The sequence below is a fragment of the Salvelinus namaycush genome, chromosome 25 (assembly GCF_016432855.1).
Source record: "Salvelinus namaycush isolate Seneca chromosome 25, SaNama_1.0, whole genome shotgun sequence".
Classification (NCBI taxonomy): Eukaryota; Metazoa; Chordata; class Actinopteri; order Salmoniformes; family Salmonidae; genus Salvelinus; species Salvelinus namaycush.
Window position 1 is genome coordinate 11,199,970 of NC_052331.1, and position 21,779 is coordinate 11,221,748.

Sequence of the window (21,779 nt, forward strand, 5' to 3'; positions counted from 1 at the left end):
CGCCCTGAGGAGCGTGTCATCAGTCCGGTGCAACCTGTGCCGGCTCCACGCACCAGGCCTCCAGTGCGCCTTCCCAGCCCGGTACGTCCTGTGCCGGCTCCCCGCACTCACCCTGAGGAGCGTGTCATCAGTCCGGTTCAACCTGTGCCGGTTCCACGCACCAGGCCTCCAGTACGCCTTCCGAGCCCGGTACGTCCTGTGCCGGCTCCCCTCACTCGCCCTGAGGAGCGTGTCATCAGTCCGGTTCAACCTGTGCCGGCTCCACGCACCAGGCCTCCAGTACGCCTTCCGAGCCCGGTTCGTCCTGTGCCGGCTCCCCACACTCTCCCACCAGTGCGTGTGTACAGTCCGGAGTCTCCAGCGATGGTCTACAGCCCGGAACCTCCAGCGACGGTTCACAGTCCAGAGCTTCCAGCGACGATTCACAGTCCAGAGCTTCCAGCGACGGTTCACAGTTCAGAGTCTCCAGTGACGGTCCACAGCCCGGAGCTTCCAGTGACGGTCCCCGGCCCGGCGCTTCCAGTGATGGTCCACGGCCTGGAGCTTCCTGCGCTGGTGCCATGACCGGAGCCTTCCACTGCGCCGATGCCCAGTCCAGGCACGGTGTCCAGTCCCGCTCCATGGCCGGAGCCTTCCTCTGCGCCGGTGCTCAGTCCAGGCACGGCATCCAGTCCCGCTCCATGGCCGGAGCCTTCCTCTGCGCCGGTTCCCAGTCCAGGCACGGCGTTCAGCCTGGCTCCATGGCCGGATCCGCGGTCTGAGCGGGTGCTACGTCCCGCACCGGAGCCGCCACCGACGCTAGTTGCCCACCCTAACCCTCCCCATCTAGTTTCAGGTTTCGCGGTCGGAGTCCGGGGGGGGGGGGGGGGGGGGGGGGGGTACTGTCACGCCCTGACCATAGAGAGCCCTCTGGGTTCTCTATGGTGTAATAGGTCAGAGCGTGACTAGGGGGATTTCTAGTGAGTTTATTTCTATGTTGGTGTATGTGTATGGTTCCCAAGAGAGGCAGCTGATAATCGTTACCTCTAATTGGGGATCATACTTAGTGTGTTCTTTTCCCCCCCCCCTGCAATGTGGGATATTGTTTTGTGTGAGTGCCTTTGTGCACTACGTTTTGCACGATCGTTATATCTTTGTTGTTTTTTGAAGTTTCATGAGTAATAAAAAATGTGGAACTCTACTCACGTTGCGCCTTGGTCAAATTATTTAAATGACGATCGTGACAGATACAACCGGGACTGCTGATGAGCTCACTGTGGCCTCGTTGGGCTTTTCCCCTACTGTTCATGACCCTCCATTGGTGGCAGCCTGGAATTAGTGAGAGCTGATGGTTCAGGAACAATTTGCTGTTGTTGTTAATTGGCAGAAAGGCGAAGGAGAGGTGCTTTGGCTAGATGGAGGGGGAATGCTAACTTGTGTCGCTGGCATAGAGGGCGTTGGCGGAGCGGCCTGTCCCCCCATGGTCCATGCTGGCTGTTGACCTCGGAGCCTCCGGGGACTGTGTGCCATGCTGTACCAGAGGAGCAGATTGGCAAAGAGAGGCATACAGGTCAGGTCCATTTGGAGTGGTGGTCAGGTCAATACCCTGTTTGTTCTTCTCCAGGAAGGATGAGTATGTATCCCACTTCCTCAAATGTAGCCGTCTCAAAATTAGGATTGTCTAGGCTAGGATTGTCTAGGAATGGTTCCATGAACATAACAGTGAATTCACCTTACTGCAGTGGCCTGCCCACTCACCAGATCTCATTCCCATTGAGCATATGTGGGATGAGATGGAACGAGCTATTCGGAGTTGAGATCCACTACCAGACAATTTGAAACAACTGTGGGAAGCATTGTAGTTAACATGAGCCAGCAACCCTGTGGAACGCTTTAGACACCTTTTAGAGACCATTCCCCGACAAATTGAGGCTGTTCTGAAGGCATAAAGTGGTGCATTTCAATATTAGAAAGGTGTTCCTAATGTTTTGTACACTCAGTGTATATAGGGTATATATAGGGTATATATGGGGTATATACATTAAGTATACCAAACATTAGGAACCTTCCTAAAATTGAGTTGTACCGCAATGGCAGTACCATGGTAGTACCATCATACTTCAAGGCTAAAACCATGGAACATTTCCACGATTTAGACTATACCATGGTATAACCCATACAGAAAATTCATATATTATAATACACTATATTTACAAAAGTATGCGGACACTACTTCAAATTAGTCGATTAGGCTATTTCAGCCACACCAGTTTCTGACAGGTGTATAAAATCGAGCACACAGTCTTGCAATCTCCATAAACAAACATTGGCAGGAGAATGGCCCGTACTGAAGAGCTCAATGACTTTCAACATGGCACTGTCATAGGATGCCACCTTTCCAACAGGTCAGTTTGTCAAATTTCGGCCCTGCTAGAGTTGCCCTGGTCAACTATAAGTGCTGTTATTGTGAAGTGGAAACCTCTAGGAGCAACAACGGCTCAGCTGCAAAGTGGTAGGCCACACAAGCTCACAGAACGGGACCACCAAGTGCTGAAGCAAGTAGCACGTAAAAATTGTCTGTCCTCTGTTGCAACACTCACTACCAAGTTCCAAACTGCCTTTGGAAGCAACATCAGCACAAGAACTGTTCCTCAGGAGCTTCATGAAATTGGTTTCCATGGCCGAGCAGCCGCACACAAGTCTAATATCACCAAGCGGAATGCCAAGCGTGGAGTGAGTATAAACTCATCCCGGAGGCCAGCATCCTGGAGTCGCCTCTTCACTGTTGACGCTGAGACTGGTGTTTTGCGGGTACTATTTAATGAAGCTGGCAATTTAGGACTTGTGAGGTGTCTGTTTCTCAAATTAGACACTCAATTGGACTTGTCCTCTTGCTCAGTTGGACTTGTCCTCTTGCTCACCGGGGCCGCCCACTCCTCTTTCTATTCTGGTTAGAGTCAGTTTGTGCTGTTCTGTGAAGGGAGGAGTACACAGCGTTGTATGAGTTCTTCAGTTTCTTGGCAAATTTCACGCATGGAGTAGCCTTCATTTCTCAGAACAAGAATAGACTGACAAGTTTCAGAAGAAATGTCTTTGTTTCTGGCCTTTTTGAGCCTGTAATCGAACCCACAAATGCTGATGTTCCAGATACTCAACTAGTCTAAAGAAGGCCAGTATTTCAGCTGTGCTAACATAATTGCAAAATGGTTTTCTAATGATCAATTAGCCTTTTAAAATGATAAACTTGGATTAGCTAACACATGCCATAGGAACACAGGAGTGATGGTTGCTGATAATGGGCCACTGTGTAGATATTCCATAATAAAATCTGCCGTTTCCAGCTACAATAGTCATTTACAACATTAACAATGTCTACACTGTATTTCTGAACAATTTGATGTTATTTTAATGGACAAAAAATTTGCTTTTCTTTCAAAAACAAGGACATTTCTAAGTGACCCCAAACTTTTGAACGGTAGTGTAACTCTGGGTCTTCCTTTCCTGTGGTGGTCCTCATGAAAGCCAGTTTCATCATAGTGCTTGATGGTTTTTGCGACTGCACTTGAAGAAACTTTCAAAGTTCTTGACATTTTCCGGATTCACTAACCGTCATGTCTTAAAGTAATGATGGACTGTCAATTCTCTTTGCTTATTGTCACGTTCTGACCTTAGTTCCTTTTTTATGTCTCCTTTTTGGTTTGGTCAGGGCGTGAGTTGGGGTGGGCATTCTATGTTTTGTTCTAGGTTTTGTATTTCTGTGTTTGGCCTGGTATGGTTCCCATTCAGAGGCAGCTGTCAATCGTTGTCTTTGATTGAGAACCATACTTAGGTAGCCTGTTCCCACCTGTGTTTGTGGGTAGTTATTTTCTGTTTAGTGTTTGTTGCACCTTTCAGAACTGTTTGTTGGTCGTTTTGTTGTTTTTGTTCGCGTGTTCATCTTCATTAAAAGTATTATGGATACGTACCACGCTGCACTTTGGTCCTCCTCTCCTTCTCCCGACGACAATTGTTACACTTATTTGATCTGTTCTTGCCATAATATGGACTTGTTCTTTTACCAAATAAGGCTATCTTCTGTATACCACCCCTACCTTTTCACAACACAACTGATTGGCTCAAACACATAAAGAAGGAAAGAAATTCCACAAATTACCTGTTAATTGAAATGCATTCCAGGTGATTACCTCATGAAACTGGTTGTCAGAATGCCAAGAGTGTGTGGCTACTTTGAAGAATCTCAATTATAAAAATCTATTTTGATTGGTTTTACACTGTTTTTGGTTACTACGTGATTCCATATGTGTTGTTTTTGACATCTTCACTATTATTCTACAATATAGAAAATTGTAAAAATAAAGAAAAACTCTTGAATGAGTAGGTGTGTCCAAACTTTTGACTGGTACTGTATATGAGTAATACATGTATTTCCATATGTATTTCAAATATTAGTACATATGTAAATATATTAGGCTTCCGCATTGGTAACTGGAAGTACCATAGTAGTATCATGTTATAAATTAAAGTGCCATAGTAGTACCATGGTACATGTTTGTATGGGCAGTTATCCGTGTGTAGTGTGGTTAGCTAGTTTTACAGCTAGCAAGACGAAAGACGGGAATTAGCAACACTATTGTTGTTGTAGGTAGTAGTGCTGGTGTGGTTAGCTTGCATTACAGCAAGCTAGCCAGGTGGGAAAAGCTAGTCCTTTGCTTTCGTGTTTAGCTAGCCTTGCAGCTGGTTAGTCAATTTAGCTAAAGCCTTGTGGCGATGGTTAACCAAACCTTGACAGCTAGCCGTGTGGCATTAGCTCAAGAGAGACTGACGAGTAGAAAATTAATTCTACTCGAAGCAAAACCTTTCGTTCTGTACTCAACACTATCAACAGGAGCTGAGGTTCTACATTCGGCAGTGTTAACCTCACGGTTTACCTGAGAACATTTCAGTAGGAAAACAGAAATCCAGCCGTGATGAGGAGAGCTTTAGTGAATGCAGTCACTTCGACAAGGAGGAGAGGTGAGAATGACCAGTTTGGCGGGCGAGTGGCTCCCTTTGTGGAGGAAGGGCGCTCTCCTCATTCGCCCATCGACCTGTCTGTCTCCAACAAATGTTGTTTGATTGGTTACTTCGAGCTTGTGGACACGCCCAAGCATATCCCATAGTGAGAGATCGAAACAAGTATTTGAAATAGAACCATCCAACACTTTAGACAGGTGCAAAATATGACCTACTTCACATCAAATTGCTACCCATAAAAACAAATCCTCTGGATTCAAACATACTGAGGAAGCAAGGACTCAATATGTCTTGGATGGAAAAAGTAGTGGGGGCACGCAATCATTTCTGCCTGCGGTCTTCTCTGAAATGTTCTGAGGTGCATTGAAGGGTCCCATCCCAACCATACTTAATGGGAGCATTACCTGGGATGGGAGCATCCAGTAGCATTACCTAAACCAAAACCAATGTGTTGGCAAAATTGTTCACTGTCAACAGAGAGAAAAATAGTATTACTGCCTGACGTCAAGCAGAAGACAACATTTGATGTTCTTTATTTATGTATGTCCTATTGATTAAGTGTTATTTATCATTACCAGTCCAGCACTGGAAATCCATGAATTTCCTTTGTGTCAGGCTTTCAGGCAAATCAAATCAAAAACACCCAAAAACATACTGACAGATGGAGAATAGTTTTGAGGAAAATTGGAGGAGAGATTTAGAAAGGGATATATTAGAACTTTAAAGCCATAATAAGTCAATGAGACTTGGGACGTGAACATGAACCATGTGCTCTCTCTCTCTCTCTCTCTCTCTCTCTCTCTCTCTCTCTCTCTCTCTCTCTCTCTCTCTCTCTCTCTCTCTCGCTCTCTCTCTCTCTCTCTCTCTCTCTCTCTCTCTCTCTCTCTCTCTCTCTCTCTCTCTCGCTCTCTCTCTCTCTCTCTCTCTCTCTCTCTCTCTCTCGTTTATCAAAACCCTTATTCATCATCACTATCAATAATTAGGCTTCAGCGATTAACCATTCTTAAAAGTTAGTCCCAAACCCCAATTTAGATAAGTGACAGTGTTTACAGAAAATGATCAATATTGCAGGACTATTAATCTAATAGTGTGTTATTACTGCTGTATAGTATGTCTCTGTTGCTAACACCCTAGGCCTGCTACTCTTCATCAAGTCAGCCACATTCAGAGCATTACATTTTTCATTGACTTATAAAAAGCAAAACAAAGTCTCCAAAGTACATTTTCCCCCTCAGGTAGAGCCAGACCGATAGTTCATTTATATTAATGGCGCGGTTTGCATCCAGACAGGTCAAACTTGCGGTGACTGTCCTACAGTAGGCTGGCAGAGGACAGTCTTTGGGGTGACTGTCGTCCAGTGCCAGTGGGTCACTTGATGTTCTGCTGTGACTGAAGTGTGTCTGTCCAGTTACAGGCAGACCCAGGGGGGATGTTACTGAGTCTTTTCTCCTTACCCAGCGTTTGTCTAATAATGGCTCACATTTGTAAGTTAATAAACCATTGATAACAGTTAATAAACCTTTAACAACAGCGAATAAAGCGTTAATAAACAGCAGGAGTGTATTAAAATAGATGAACAATTAATTGTGGTTAATGGTTTAAGTTCTGGGAGGCTTCCATTAAAATACAAGCCCTTTGAAATGACATTTCTACTAAATAAATTAGTTACATAATGATAATAGAACCCATTTTCAGAACTATGTTACTCTTGAGGATGGAATTTGCTGTTTAACTTAGTTGAAGAATAGACAAACAGGACAAGATAAGCTACAGGAAAGAGGAGTGTGTACACACCTGTAGCTGTGTGAAGACAGTCTATGCGTCCCCACGTCGTTTGTTTCTCCTGCTGGTCTTTGTTACAGGCTTGTCAGAGCCGATGTCTCAGTCTGCGTTGTGGCTCCTGTATAACTGCATGCTCTTGACTCTCATGCCTTCTCCTTAGTACTGGTCTCTCTGTCTCTCTCGCTGGCATTCAAACACACATGAATGCATACACACACTCGCAGTAGGATGGAGGCTGGTCCAAAAAGATTGAGCTAGCCTGGGGTGATGGTAATTTTTCAATGTGGAGTGGGAGGTTGTCCTGCCAACTACCTTTGATGTCATAGTGCTTCTAAAGAATAACAAACTCCTCCTAATATAAGGTTTCAACTGCTAATGGAAGGAAGGTATTTTGGTATTTTGTTAGGATCCCCATTAGGATCCTAACACCAGCACCAGCTACGCTTCCTGGGGTCAACACAAAACATGAAACATGACCTAATACAGAATATCAATAGACATGAACAGCTCAAGGACAGAACTACATCAATTTAAAAATGGAACACGTAGCCTACATATCAATATATACGCACAAACTAAAAAGGGGAGAGGTGTTGTGCCGTGAGGTGTAAAGGAAGGAAGGAGGGAAGGAAAGAAGGAAGGAAAGAAGGAAGGAAAGAAAGAAGTAAGTAAAGAAGGCAGGAAAGAAAAAAGAAAAGATCGAAACCCACTATGCCTGGTTGCCTGGAATTGGTGTGTGTGGTGATGACACTTACACCTGCTCTGGATCACACATACATACTCACACTTGCTGTTGTTGCAGCTTAGTGCTTGGTATTTGTTTCACTCACACACGCTCTCAATCAATCTTAAACTTTCAATCTCGTGGTTAAGCTTTGAAACTTTCCCATATAACCCACTTATCAACAACTCACTCTCTATCACTTTCAACATTTCTCTCATACATACTCTGTTTCTATTTCTAGAAGTCCTCTTAGAAGAACTTGTGACCTTGATTATACAGTGTTTTGGCTCTTATAAAAGAGGTTTATGTGAGGGATGGGGGTGCGTTTATGTGTGTTTGTCCCACAAGGCAGGGTGTGTATATTGTGGCCATCTCAGAGCTATTGGCAGCTGTGTTTATTTGATTATGGACACAATATGTGGTCTTAGCAAACAAAGAGGGCTTTAGGCAAAATGTTTTGGACATAAAACCCAAATGAGGAAATACTTGTGAGTGTGGGAGAAGGGTACTACTTGGAAAATACTGGGATAGGGGACTTTCTTAAACTTTCTTGACTGCTGTATGTGTGTGTGTGTGTGTGTGTGTGTGTGTGTGTGTGTGTGTGTGTGTGTGTGTGTGTGTGTGTGTGTGTGTGTGTGTGTGTGTGTGTGTGTGTGTGTGTGTGTGTGTGTGTGTGTGTGTGTGTGTGTGTGTGTGTGTGTGTGCTTGGGTGTTTCATTGTCTCTCAAAGGTGGTTGTTAGTATGTAAAAAGAGGTAACTCTTAACTTTGGAGAAAAAGTCTCTTATGAGAGTGAAGAAAACACAAAGCATGTAGCAGTCCTTGTCTGGAATTGATTTACATTTAAATGAATACGTTCTCTACCCCTCAACACTCTTTAAGTAACCTGTTACCCATCACACACACACATTTATTTTATTATTAAGAGTCATAGTCTTCAATAAAGACAAAGGTATTATAGCCAAAAATTGTTTTTCTTGCCCTATTAAAAATTCTGTTGCTTTGTTGGATTTGGACACTGTAGGCCAGTGCTCCTAATGTACATTTTATTTAATTTAGCTTTTTATAGATTATTTTCCTCCAGTTGATACTAGTATGGATCAGCCACAAGAAAATGATTGATTGCCAAAGTTGTACATCATTAGAAGTGATTTTAATTTCCATGAAACATCAAACAAGAGCCTTAGTGATCTTCGATGAGTGCAAGAATGGGTATTATCATGTCTCGTTGTCTCGAGATTTTCTTAATGTTTGTGGTGAAAAGATGGTCTCTCCCCAAGGCAACTTGTACATCTATACACTGGATTGAAAAACTGTATATTTGATAGGCATATATTGAATCACAAAGTGTCATATTTAACCCAATAACAACCAATCAATAGAGAAAGAGGAAATTGCCCCAGACACTGGGAGAGTATGCGCTGCAAGACGACAACACAACAATAGTGATAGGAGAAAAAAATATATATTCTTTTTGACAATATATCGTATCGTATTGCATATATTCAATCACAAAATGTAATATTTAACCCAATAACAACCAATCAATAGAGAATGAGGAAATTGTCCCACACTAAAATAAAGTCAGATTTACTGAACCTAGATCTGTGACTAATGACAACTTGTACCTGGGTCCAGACATTTTACACATCACTGGAGCCAAGCTTCCTGCCATCCAGGACCTATACACTAGGTGGTGTCAGAGGAAGGCCCAAAAAATTGTCAAAGACTCCAGTCACCCAAGTCATATGCTGTTCTCTCTGCTAACACACTGCAAGCAGTACCGGAGAGCCAAGTCTAGGTCCAAAATAGGATCCTTAACAGCTTCTACCCCCATGCCACAAGACTGCTGAACAATTAACAATTAATCAAATGGCCACCCGAACTATTTACATTGACCCTACCCCCCTTTGTTTTTACACTGCTGCTACTCGCTTTTTATTATCTATGGATAGTCACTTTACCCCTACCTACACGTACAAATTACCTCAACTAACCTGTACCCCGCACATCCACTCGGCACTTGTACCCCCTGTATATAGCCTCGTTATTGTTATTTATTGTGTTATTTTTCTATTTATTTTTTTTCTTTAGATTATTTGGTAAATATTTTCTTAACTATTTATTGAACTGCATTGTTGGTTAATGGCTTGTAAGTAAGCATTTCACGGTAAGATCTTCAGCTGTTGTATTCGGAGCATGTGACGAATAACATTTGATTTGATTTGACCAACATCAACGATTTCTATAACCCAGGATAGACCACAGTCTGTCGTTTCCATTAGGGGATATCACCACCATAGTTGGTGAGTGGAAATGCCAACCGGATGCTTTAGATTTATACATCCGGTGAAACATCTGGCTCATTGTTTTATTTGTGCCTATATGCAATGTTCATTGGGAGTCGTGTAAAGCTAAATCAGGAATGGGCAACTTTGATGGGGATGAGGGCCCACAAAAAAACAGAACTCATCATGTGGCTTGCAAGCAAAACATTTTAGCAGCCCCCCTTGTATAGAGAAAATGTTGCCATTTTAAATTAAGTTTGCTGCAATTCTACACATTTTGCCATGGGGTGGAGAGAAGATTTAGCAATTTTATAACACATTTCATGCAATTCTGCAAATTTTGCCATGGGTGGAGAGAAAAATTTGCAGTTTTACAGCTAATTTCCTGCAGTATTTTGTGCACAAATTTGTTTACATCCCTGTTATTGTTTATCATTTGCCAAGATAATCCATCCACCTGACAGGTGTGGAATATCAAGAAGCTGATTAAACAGCATGATCATTACACAGGTGCACCTTGTGCTGGGGACAATAAAAGGCCGCTCTAAAATATGCAGTTTTGTCACATAACACAATGCCACAGATGTCTCAAGTTTTGAAGGAGCATGCAATTGGCATGCTGACTGCAGGAATGTCTACCAAAGCTGCTGCCAGAGAATTTAATGTTCATTTCTCTACCGTCGTTTTAGAGAATTTGGCAGTATGTCTAACCGGCCTCACATCTACAGACCATGTGTAACCACGCCAGCCCAGGACCTCCTCATCCGGCTTCTTCACCTGCGGGATTGTCTGAGACCAGGCACCCGGAGAACTGATAAAACTGAGGAGTATTTCTGTCTGTAATAAAGCCCTTTTGTGGTGAAAAACTAATTCTGATTGTCTGGGCCTAGCTCCCCAGTGGGTGGGCCTGGCTCCCAAGTGGGTGGGCCTATGTTCTCCCAGGTCCACCCATGGCTGCGCCCCTGCCCAGTCATGTGAAATCCATAGATTAGGGCCTAATGAATTTATTTCAGTTGAAGGATTTTCTTATATGAACTATATGTCACGAATCCCGCCGAGGATGGTGCCTCTTCCTGTTCGGGCGGCGCTCGGCGGTCGTCGTCACCGGCCTACTAGCTGCCATCGATTCTTTTCTTTTTGTTTCTGTTAGTTTGGGCTGATTGGGTGCACCTGTTTTGAGTTTAGTTTGGTGGGTAGGCTATTTAAGGGTAGGTAGCCCGCTGGCTGTTGTGCGGGCTTGTTTTTCTGTTATGTTGGTGTTGGATTGTGAAGTGGATGTTGTTATTTTCTCGGAACAGTTTAGTCCAGTGTTTTTGGACTCATCGTTTCATGCGCCCGTGTGTTTTAGGGCATGATCGTTTTCCCTGTGCATTGGAAAATAAATCCACGTTCCTTAAACCTGCTCTCTGCGCTTGACTCCATCCACCCAGTACTCCTAGTAGCTCTGACAGAAGCCCGCACCACCTTATGGAGTCAGCAGGAGCAGCGACCACCCCTCTCCCAACTATGGAGGAGCGTGTCCATCATCATACAGCTGTACTTCATCGTATCGGGTCAGCGATGGACCAGATGATGGAGAGGATGGAACGATGGGAGAGGAGTGGTCTCCCGACGCCCCCTACAGCTCCCCTGCAGACGACACAACCCACTCCCACAGGGTCATCGGCTGGGACCAGCTCATTGCGTCTCACCCCCCCCGAGGGTGTACGATGGAGCAGCGGCTGGTTGCCAGGGATTTCTGCTCCAGCTTGAGCTTTACCTGGCTACCGTGCGTCCGACTCCCTCGGGGGAGGAGAGTGTAAGCCTCCTTGTCTCCTGTTTGTCGGGGAGGGCCCTGGACTGGGCCAACGCAGTCTGGAACAGCCCAGACTCGGCTCGGGACCATTACGCAGAGTTCACCCGCCGGTTTCGGGCTGTGTTCGACCACCCACCAGAGGGCCGAGCGGCGGGTGAGCGTCTGTTCCACCTTAGACAGGAGACGAGGAGCGCCCAGGAGTTCGCTTTAGAGTTCCGGACCTTGGCTGCTGGTGTGGGGTGGAATGACAGGGCCTTAATAGACCATTACCGTTGTAGCCTCCGGGAGGACGTCCGTCGGGAGCTAGCTTGTCGGGACACCACACTCTCTCTCGATGAACTGATCGACATGTCGATCCGATTAGATAACTTGCTAGCTGCCCGCGGGCGTTCAGAGGGGGTCCTGTCCATTCCACCTCCCAGCCCTCCCGCTCCAACTCCGATGGAGTTGGGAGGAGCTGCATCTAGGGGGACCGGAGGAGGTGGCTCTTCTTGCACCTACTGTGGCCGGAGAGGACACACTTCGGACCGGTGCTGGAGGAGTCCATCTGGGAGTCGGGATGGCAGGCGGAATACTCCTCGGCCACCCCAGGTGAGTAGGCACAAGACTCACCCAGAGCTCCCTGTTGGTCACATGTTTTTGGTTATTTTTTCCCCTGCGTTTTCCCCCTCTCTTCAGCATAAGGCGCTAGTCGACTCAGGCGCAGCTGGGAGTTTTATGGATCGCGGACTCGCCCGTAGGTTGGGTATTCCGCTGGTGCAGATAGACCCACCTTTTCCCGTGCACTCCCTAGATAGCCGACCGTTAGGGTCAGGGCTGGTCAGGGAGGCCACGATTCCGCTGGACATGGTAACCCAGGGGGATCATAGGGAGCAGATCAGTTTTTTCCTTATTGATTCACCTGGGTTTCCAGTGGTGTTGGGGGTTCCCTGGCTAGCCATTCACAATCCCCTCATTTCCTGGCGACAGGGAGCTCTTCAGGGGTGGTCAGATGAGTGTTCAGGTAGGTGTGTGGGAGTTTCCATCGGTGCCACATCGGTGGAGAGTCCAGACCAGGTTTCCACTGTGCGCATTCCCCCAGAATATGCCGATTTGGCTATCGCTTTTAGTAAGAAAGAAGCGACTAAATTACCACCTCATCGACGGTGGGATTGCGTGATAAACCTCCAGGAGAACGCTGCACTTCCCAGGAGTCACGTGTACCCATTGTCACAGGAGGAGACGTTGGCTATGGAGACATATGTCACGGAAGCTCTGGGACAAGGGTTCATTCGGCCCTCCATGTCACCCGCCTCCTCGAGTTTCTTTTTTGTGAGAAAAAAGGAGGGAGGACTGCGTCCGTGCATTGATTATCGAGGTCTAAATTCAATCACAGTGGGATTTAGTTATCCACTACCTCTCATCGCTACGGCGATGGAATCATTCCACGGAGCGCGTTTTTTCACAAAACTGGACCTCAGGAGCGCGTATAATCTGGTGCGTATTCGGGGAGGAGACGAGTGGAAAACAGCGTTTAGTACCACATCAGGCCACTATGAGTACCTCGTCATGCCGTATGGGTTGAAGAATGCTCCAGCCGTCTTCCAATCCTTTGTAGATGAGATTCTCAGGGACTTGCAGGGGCAGGGTGTGGTAGTATATATTGATGACATCTTGATCTATTCTGCCACACGCGCCGCGCATGTCTCCCTGGTGCGCAGGGTGCTTAGGCGACTGCTGGAGCATGACCTGTACGTCAAGGCTGAGAAATGTGTGTTCTCCAAACCAGCCGTTTCCTTCCTGGGTTATCGCATTTCCACCTCGGGGGTGATGATGGAGTGTGACCGCGTTAACGCCGTGCGTAATTGGCCGACTCCAACCACGGTAAAGGAGGTGCAGCGGTTTTTAGGGTTTGCCAATTACTACCGGAGGTTTATCCGGGGTTTTGGCCAAGTGGCGGCACCCATTACCTCACTGCTGAAGGGGGGGCCGGTGCGTCTACGGTGGTCGGCCGAGGCAGATGGAGCCTTCAACCAGTTGAAGGCAAGGTTTACTGAGGCTCCCGTGTTGGCGCATCCGGACCCTTCGTTAGCGTTCATAGTGGAGGTGGATGCGTCCGAGGCTGGTGTTGGAGCCGTGCTATCACAGCGCTCGGGCACGCCACCGAAGCTCCGTCCCTGTGCTTTCTTTTCTAAGAAGCTGGAGCCGGCGGAGCGGAACTATGATGTGGGGGACCGGGAGTTACTAGCTATGGTAAAAGCCCTGAAGGTGTGGAGACACTGGCTTGAGGGGGCAAAATACCCTTTTCTCATCTGGACTGACCACCGCAATCTGGAGTATATCCGAGAGGCGAAGAGACTGAATCCGCGTCAAGCTAGGTGGGCCATGTTCTTTACTCGTTTTAGATTTACGATCTCTTACCGACCAGGTTCCCTCAACACTAAGGCCGACGCGCTGTCTCGTCTCTATGACACGGATGACCGGCCCATCGATCCGACTCCCATCCTTCCAGCCTCGTGTCTGGTGGCCCCGGTGGTATGGGAGGTGGACGCGGACATCGAGCGGGCGTTAAGGGTAGAACCTGTGCCATCCCAGTGTCCAACTGGCCTTAGGTAAGTACCGCTTGGTGTTCGTGATCGTTTGATTCGGTGGGCTCATACACTACCTTCTTCGGGTCATCCGGGGATTGAGAGGACAGTGCGGGGTCTTAGGAGGAAATACTGGTGGCCCACCTTGGCTAAGGACGTGAGACTCTATGTCTCTTCCTGCTCGGTATGCGCACAGAGTAAGGCTCCTAGGCACCTGCCGAGAGGGAAGTTACAACCCCTCCCGGTTCCACAACGGCCATGGTCTCATTTATCGGTAGATTTCCTGACTGATCTTCCCCCGTCTCAGGGGAACACTACCGTTTTGGTCGTTGTGGATCGGTTTTCTAAGTCCTGTCGTCTCCTTCCATTGCCTGGTCTCCCTACGGCCCTACAGACTGCGGAGGCTCTATTTACCCACGTCTTCCGGCATTACGGGGTGCCGGAGGACATCGTATCTGATCGAGGTCCCCAGTTCACGTCCCGGGTATGGAGGGCGTTTATGGAGCGTCTGGGGGTCTCGGTCAGCCTTACCTCTGGGTATCACCCCGAAAGTAATGGGCAGGTGGAAAGAGTGAACCAGGAAGTGGGTAGGTTTCTGAGGTCGTATTGCCAGGACCTGCCTGGAGAATGGGCAAGGTACGTCCCGTGGGCAGAGTTGGTCCAGAACTCACTCCGCCACTCCTCAACTAACATGTCGCCATTTGAATGCGTATTGGGGTACCAGCCGGTCCTGGCTCCGTGGCATCAGAGCCAGACCGAAGCTCCTGCGGTGGAGGAGTGGGTACAGCGCTCTAGAGAGACCTGGCGGGCAGTCCAGGCCTCTCTCAGGCAGGCCAGTGAGCGGCAGAAGAGGAGCGCTGACCGCCACCGCAGTGAGGCCCCTGTGTTCGCACCAGGGGACAGGGTCTGGCTCTCGACCCGAAACCTGCCCCTCCGCCTGCCCTGCCGGAAGCTGGGGCCGCAGTGTGTGGGGCCATTTAAAGTCCTGAGGAGGATAAACGAGGTGTGTTATAGATTACAACTCCCTTCTTACTATCGTATTAACCCCTCGTTTCATGTGTCTCTCCTCAGGCCGGTGGTAGCTGGTCCCCTTCAGGAAGGTGAGGTACCGGAGGTCCCTCCGCCCCCTCTGGAGATCGAGGGGTCCCCGGCGTACGCTGTACGAGCTATTCTGGACTCGAGACGCCGGGTGAGGGGCCTGCAGTACCTCGTTGACTGGGAGGGGTACGGTCCGGAGGAGAGGTGCTGGGTACCGGGGAGAGACATTTTAGATCCTTCCCTCTTGGCTGATTTCCACCATCGCCACCCGGATTGTCCTGCGCCTCGCCCTCCGGGTCGTCCTCGAGGCCGGGGTCGGCGCGCTGCGGGAGCCGCGCGTCAGAGGGGGGGGTACTGTCACGAATCCCGCCGAGGATGGTGCCTCTTCCTGTTCGGGCGGCGCTCAGCGGTCGTCGTCACCGGCCTACTAGCTGCCATCGATTCTTTTCTTTTTGTTTCTGTTAGTTTGGGCTGATTGGGTGCACCTGTTTTGAGTTTAGTTTGGTGGGTAGGCTATTTAAGGGTAGGTAGCCCGCTGGCTGTTGTGCGGGCTTGTTTTTCTGTTATGTTGGTGTTGGATTGTGAAGTGGATGTTGTTATTTTCTCGGAACAGTTTAGTCCGGTGTTTTTGGACTCATCGTTTCATGCGCCCGTGTGTTTTAGGGCATGATCGTTTTCCCTGTGCATTGGAAAATAAATCCACGTTCCTTAAACCTGCTCTCTGCGCTTGACTCCATCCACCCAGTACTCCTAGTAGCTCTGACACTATAACTCAGTAAAATTTTTGAAATTGATGCGTTTAAATATTTGTTCTGAATAAATACGGTATCTGTGATGGGATGTATAGACATTATGGACACTCTGTGGATAGAATATGTAGTATATCTGTAAAATACGTAGGATAGAATTGTATATGTACAGCAATAGTTGAATAGGATGGTCTTGACTAGAATACAGTATTATAATGAGTAAAACAGTATGTACAGTGCATTCGGAAAGTATTTAGACCTCTTGACTTTTCCATATTTTGTTACCTTACAGCCTTATTCTAAAATTGATTAAATCGTTTTTTTCCCCTCATCAATCTACACACAATACCCCACAATGACGAAGCAAAAACAGGCTTGTACAGTGCCTTGCAAAAGTATTCACCCCCCTTGGCGTTGTTCCTATTTTGTTGCATGACAACCTGTAATTTAAATGGATTTTTATTTTTATTTCATGTAATGGAGATACACAAAATAGTCCAAATTGGTGAAGTGAAATGAAAAAAATAACTTGTTTCAAAAAATTCTAAAAAATTAAAAACGGAAAAGTGGTGCGTGCATATGTTTTCACCCCCTTTGCTATGAAGCCCCTAAATAAGATCTGGTGAAACCAATTACCTTCAGAAGTCACATAATTAATTAAGTAAAGTCCACCTGTGTGCAATCTAAGTGTCACATGATCTGTCACATGATCTCAGTATATATACACCTGTTCTGAAAGGCCCCAGAGTCTGCAACATCGTTAAGCAAGGGGCACCACCAAGCAAGCGGCACCATGAAGACCAAGGAGATCGCCAAACAGGTCAGGAACAAAGTTGTGGAGAAGTACAGATCAGGGTTGGGTTACAAAAAAATATCTGAAACTTTGATCATCCCACGGAGCACCATTAAATCCATTATTAAAAAATGAAAAGAATAATGCACCACAACAAACCTGCCAAGAGAGGCCCGCCCACCAAAACTCACGGACCAGGCAAGGAGGGCATTAATCAGAGGCAACAAAGAGACCAAAGATAACCCTGAAGGAGCTGCAAAACTCCACAGCGGAGATTGGAGTATCTGTCCATAGAACCACTTTAAGCCATACACTCCACAGTTGGGCTTTACGGAAGAGTGGCCATAGAAAAACATTGCTTGAAGAAAAAAATAAGCAAATACGTTTGGTGTTCGCCAAAAGACATATGGGAGACTCCCCAAACATATGGAAGAAGGTACTCTGGTCAGATAAGACTAAAATTGAGCTTTTTGGCCATCAAGGAAAACGCAATGTCTGCCACAAACCCAGCACATCTCATCGTCCCGAGAACACCATCCCCACAGTGAAGCATGGTGGTGGCAGCATCATGCTGTGGAGATGTTTTTCATATGCAGGGACTGTGAAACTGATCAGAATTGAAGGAATGATGGATGGCGCTAAATACAGGGAACTTCTTGAGGGAAACCTGTTTCAGTCTTCCAGAGAGTTGAGACTGGGACGGAGGTTCACCTTCCAGCAGGACAATGACCCGATGCATACTGCTAAAGCAACACTCAAGTGGTTTAAGGGGAACATTTAAATGTCTTGAAATGGCCTAGTCAAAGCCCAGACCTCAATCCAATTGAGAATCTGTGGTATGACTTAAAGATTGCTGTACACCAGCGGAACCCATTCAACTTTAAGGAGCAAGAGCAGTTTTGCCTTGAAGAATGGGCAAAAATCCCAGTGGCTAGATGTGCCAAGCTTATAGAGACATATCCCAAGAGACTTGCAGCTGTAATTGCTGCAAAAGGTGGCTCTACAAAGTATTGACTTTGGGGGGGTGAATAGTTATGCACGCTCAAGTTCTGTTTTTTTTGGTATTATTTCTTGTTTGTTTCACAATAAAACATATTTTGCAGCTTCAAATTGGTAGGCATGTTGTGTAAATCATATGATATAAACCCCCCAAAAGTCTATTTTAATTCCAGGTTGTAAGGCCACAAAATAGGAAAAATGCCAAGTGGGGTGAATACTTTTGCAAGGCACAGTAGAAATGTTTGCTCATTTATTTAAAAAAATTACTGAAAAATAACATTTACATAAGTACTGCCTGAACAAGGCAGTTAATCCACTGTTCCTAGGCCGTTATTGTAAATAATAATTTGATCTTAACTGACTTGCCTAGTTAAATAAAGGTTAAATAAAAATTCAAAATAGCTGTGCAGCGACGCTCCCCATCCAACCTGACAGAGATTGAGAGGATCTGCAGAGAAGAATGGTAGAAACTTCCCAAATACAGGTGTGCCAAGCTTGTAGCGTCATACCCATGAAGAGTTGAGGCTGTAATCGCTGCCAAAGGTGCTTCTTAATACATTTGATTTCTAACACATTTGCTAAAATGTCTAAAAACCTGTTTTTGCTTTGTAGGGTATTGTGTGTAGATTGATGAGGGGAAAGGTAACAAAAAAAAAACTAAGGTAAGGTAACAAAATGTGGAAAAGGTCAAGGGGTCTGAATACTTCCTGAATGCACTGTTATTATATAAAACACAGCACTGTCTCTTGAGGCATGTGTGCTCTCTGCTGGCAAGAAATGGTAATTGCAGGTGTGTGTGTGTGTGTGTGTGTGTGTGTGTGTGTGTGTGTGTGTGTGTGTTTGTGTGTGTGTGTGTTTGCTTATATTCCAAGTTCATAGGTGGCGCTATTACACCTTTTGCTGATGCACACACTTCCGATAACAGAAAAAGAAGATGCAGCCAAGGCGCGGAATGATTACGTCCAACACTTGTATAGACGTCGTTATGGCAGCCCATGCTACTGAGCTTGAAATTGCCAAGAAACATTTAACTGAAGCAATTGGTGATAATGTCAAACAGTAAGTAAGCAACCATTGGTTGATTTGATGTTGTCCTTACACTTTTATTTTTTTTATTTTTACTTTCCTATTTCGAAAGTTGTTTTAATCGGCCACAAATGGATAGCTAAAACCAGTTCTCTGCCAACGGCTATGTAGTATCTAGCTAGCTAAAGCCTGTAGCTCGTTTCCCAGTCGGTATTATGGGTGCGTTCGTAAATTCACTCTGGCTATCTGCTCGATTTTAGAGCTTCTTGCCTGAGTGTGCAAGAGTGCAGAATAACCGATGCATTTCCCGAACGCGCAACACCTGTTTAATATGACCGGTGTCTGTAAATCTCGGCAAAAAAAAGTAATTAAAATTGTTGCCATGAAAAGCAGCCTAACCAGCTCCGTTAGGGTGAGTGAAATGATCAGAGTGAGGTGTTCTCTTATTTGTGTCTGGAAGTAGCTAGCAAACTAGCCAACTTTATTTAGCTTGGGTGCTTTTAAATTATTATTTTGTACATTTAACCTTTATTTAACTAGGCAAGTCAGTTAAGAACAAATTCTTATTTACAATGATGGCCAAACCCAAATGACGCTGGGCTAATTGTGCACCGCCCTATGGGACTCCCAATCACTACCGGATGTGATACAGCCTGGATTCGAACCAGGGACTGTAGTGACGCCTCTTGCACTGAGATACAGTGCCTTAGACCACTGTGCCATTCGGGAGCTCAAAACGGCTTGACTGCCGTTTTGAGGTAAGAACGCACGGATCAACTCTACTCCTCGGCCAGAGCGTCCAGGGTGCCCTCTGAATACTCCGAGAGTGAACCTCTGAATTTACTAACGGGCAATCTGACAATGCTCTCAATTTACGAACGCCCAGAGTGCAGTTTGGCACTCCAGAGGGAATTTACCAACACACCCATAGATATAACATCACGACCCCGCCCGCCTGTGGGGAAAACAACCTGTGGTTACCCCATTGGCTCTTTTTACAAATGCAATTTTCTTGTCTGCTTGTTTTAGCCAATTACTGTTCAAAACTACTTTTATAAAGTATATGTGTAATGACTTTGTTGTTCTCATTGAAAGCAAGTCTAAAGTCTGGTTTACAGTCCGTCTGTAGACAATTGTCATAGCTACATTATGAACATTCTTTTGTCGCCCAACGTCAAACTTGTATTGTCGTTATGAAAAAGTAGTAATATCAAACGACGGCCCGGTGCTCCAAACAGCATACTTTATTTTAACACCAATAAAAAATTGACGACAAAGTTGGCTCATTTACACTGGAGGTCAACTGAAAATGTTTGTTTTCACCAATTTGTGGTCGATGGGAATTAATTTTTATTACGTGAATATCGACTCGGCAGTACACGGTTCTCGCATATAAACAAACAAATAAAAACTGTTGGGCGTTACAGATCCATATATGGTAATGGTTTAATTGCATATAAGCCTACTGCAGCTCTGATTGGTTATGCCTAATGTAACAGTTTAACTTTAGTCCGTCCCCTCCCGCGAACCAGGGACCCTCTGCACACAGACAACAGTCACCCACGAAGCATCGTTACCCATCGCTCCACAAAAGCCATGGCCCTTGCAGAGCAAGGGGAACCACTACTTCAAGGTCTCAGAGCAAGTGACGTCACCGATTGAAAGGCTATTAGCGCGCACCACCGCTAACTAGCTAGCCATTTCACATCCGTTACACTAACTCGTACCTATCAATGCAATATAATCCTACTCTGAAGCGTTCTGCCTAAAACAAAATCTCTTGCATAGTTCGTTTTGTTTCGGTATGTTGCATTGAAAGTGGCTAACATTGCATTGATTCGATCACAATTCCCATAGTAAAGGGAAATGTTCATAGTGTGAGTGAAGTTCAATGTTGTGCTTCTCTATGCGGGATGATATTTCTTCTGGGTGGCATTCCCGGGGATCTGCGAGCCTGTAGGTTAGAGGTAACATTGCCCGAGACCCGATCTGGGACCTGAGCGGGTCAGGATCCAGAATTATAAATAGTGTCTCTGGTCTGGGTCAGATTTCATATGATCGTCTCGGGTATGTGTAATTAAAACTTTTCCGGAAGGGGCTACACACACACACACACACACACACACAGAGATGCTTTTCTGGAGTATGTAGCGTGTTGGTTCCCTCCTCCCTGTGTTACAGTACTGCCCTGCCCCACCTGCTAGACTTGCTCTTCTCGCGCTTTATCAGCTCCGGTTAATAAAGTAACTCAGCTCCCTCACTCGGATAGGACCAAGTCTGGATCCGACTAGGTCTATACAGGTTGTCCTCGGGTCTGTTTGGAACGGGTCTATATATACAGTTGAAGTCAGAGGTTTACATACACTTAGGTTGGAGTCATTAAAACTTGTTTTTCAAACACTCCACAAATTTGCCTTTAAATTGTTTAACTTGGGTCAAACGTTTCAGGTAGCCTTCCACAAGCTTCCCACAATAAGTTGGGTGAATTTTTGGCCCATCCCTCCTGACAGAGCTGGTGTAACTGAGTCAGGTTTGTAGGCCTCCTTGCTCGCACACACTTTTTCAGTTCTGCCCACAAATTTTCTATAGGATTGAGGTCAGGGCTTTGTGATGGCCACTCCAATACCTTGACTTTGTTGTCCTTAAGCCATTTTGCCACAACTTTGGAAGTATGCTTGGGGTCATTGTCCATTTGGAAGACCCATTTGCGACCAAGCTGCAACTTCCTGACTGATGTCTTGAGATGTTGCTTCAATATATCCACCTCATTTTCCTTCCTTATGACGCCATCTATTTTGTGAACTGCACCAGTCCCTCCTGCGGCAAAGCACCCCCACAACATCATGCTGCCACCCCCGTGCTTCACGGTTGGGATGGTGTTCTTCGGCTTGCAAGCCTCCCCCTTTTTCCTCCAAACATAATAATGGTCATTATGGCCATGCAGTTCTATATTTGTTTCATCAGGCCAGAGGACATTTCTCCAAAAAGTACAATCTTTGTCCCCATGTGCAAACCGTAGTCTGGCTT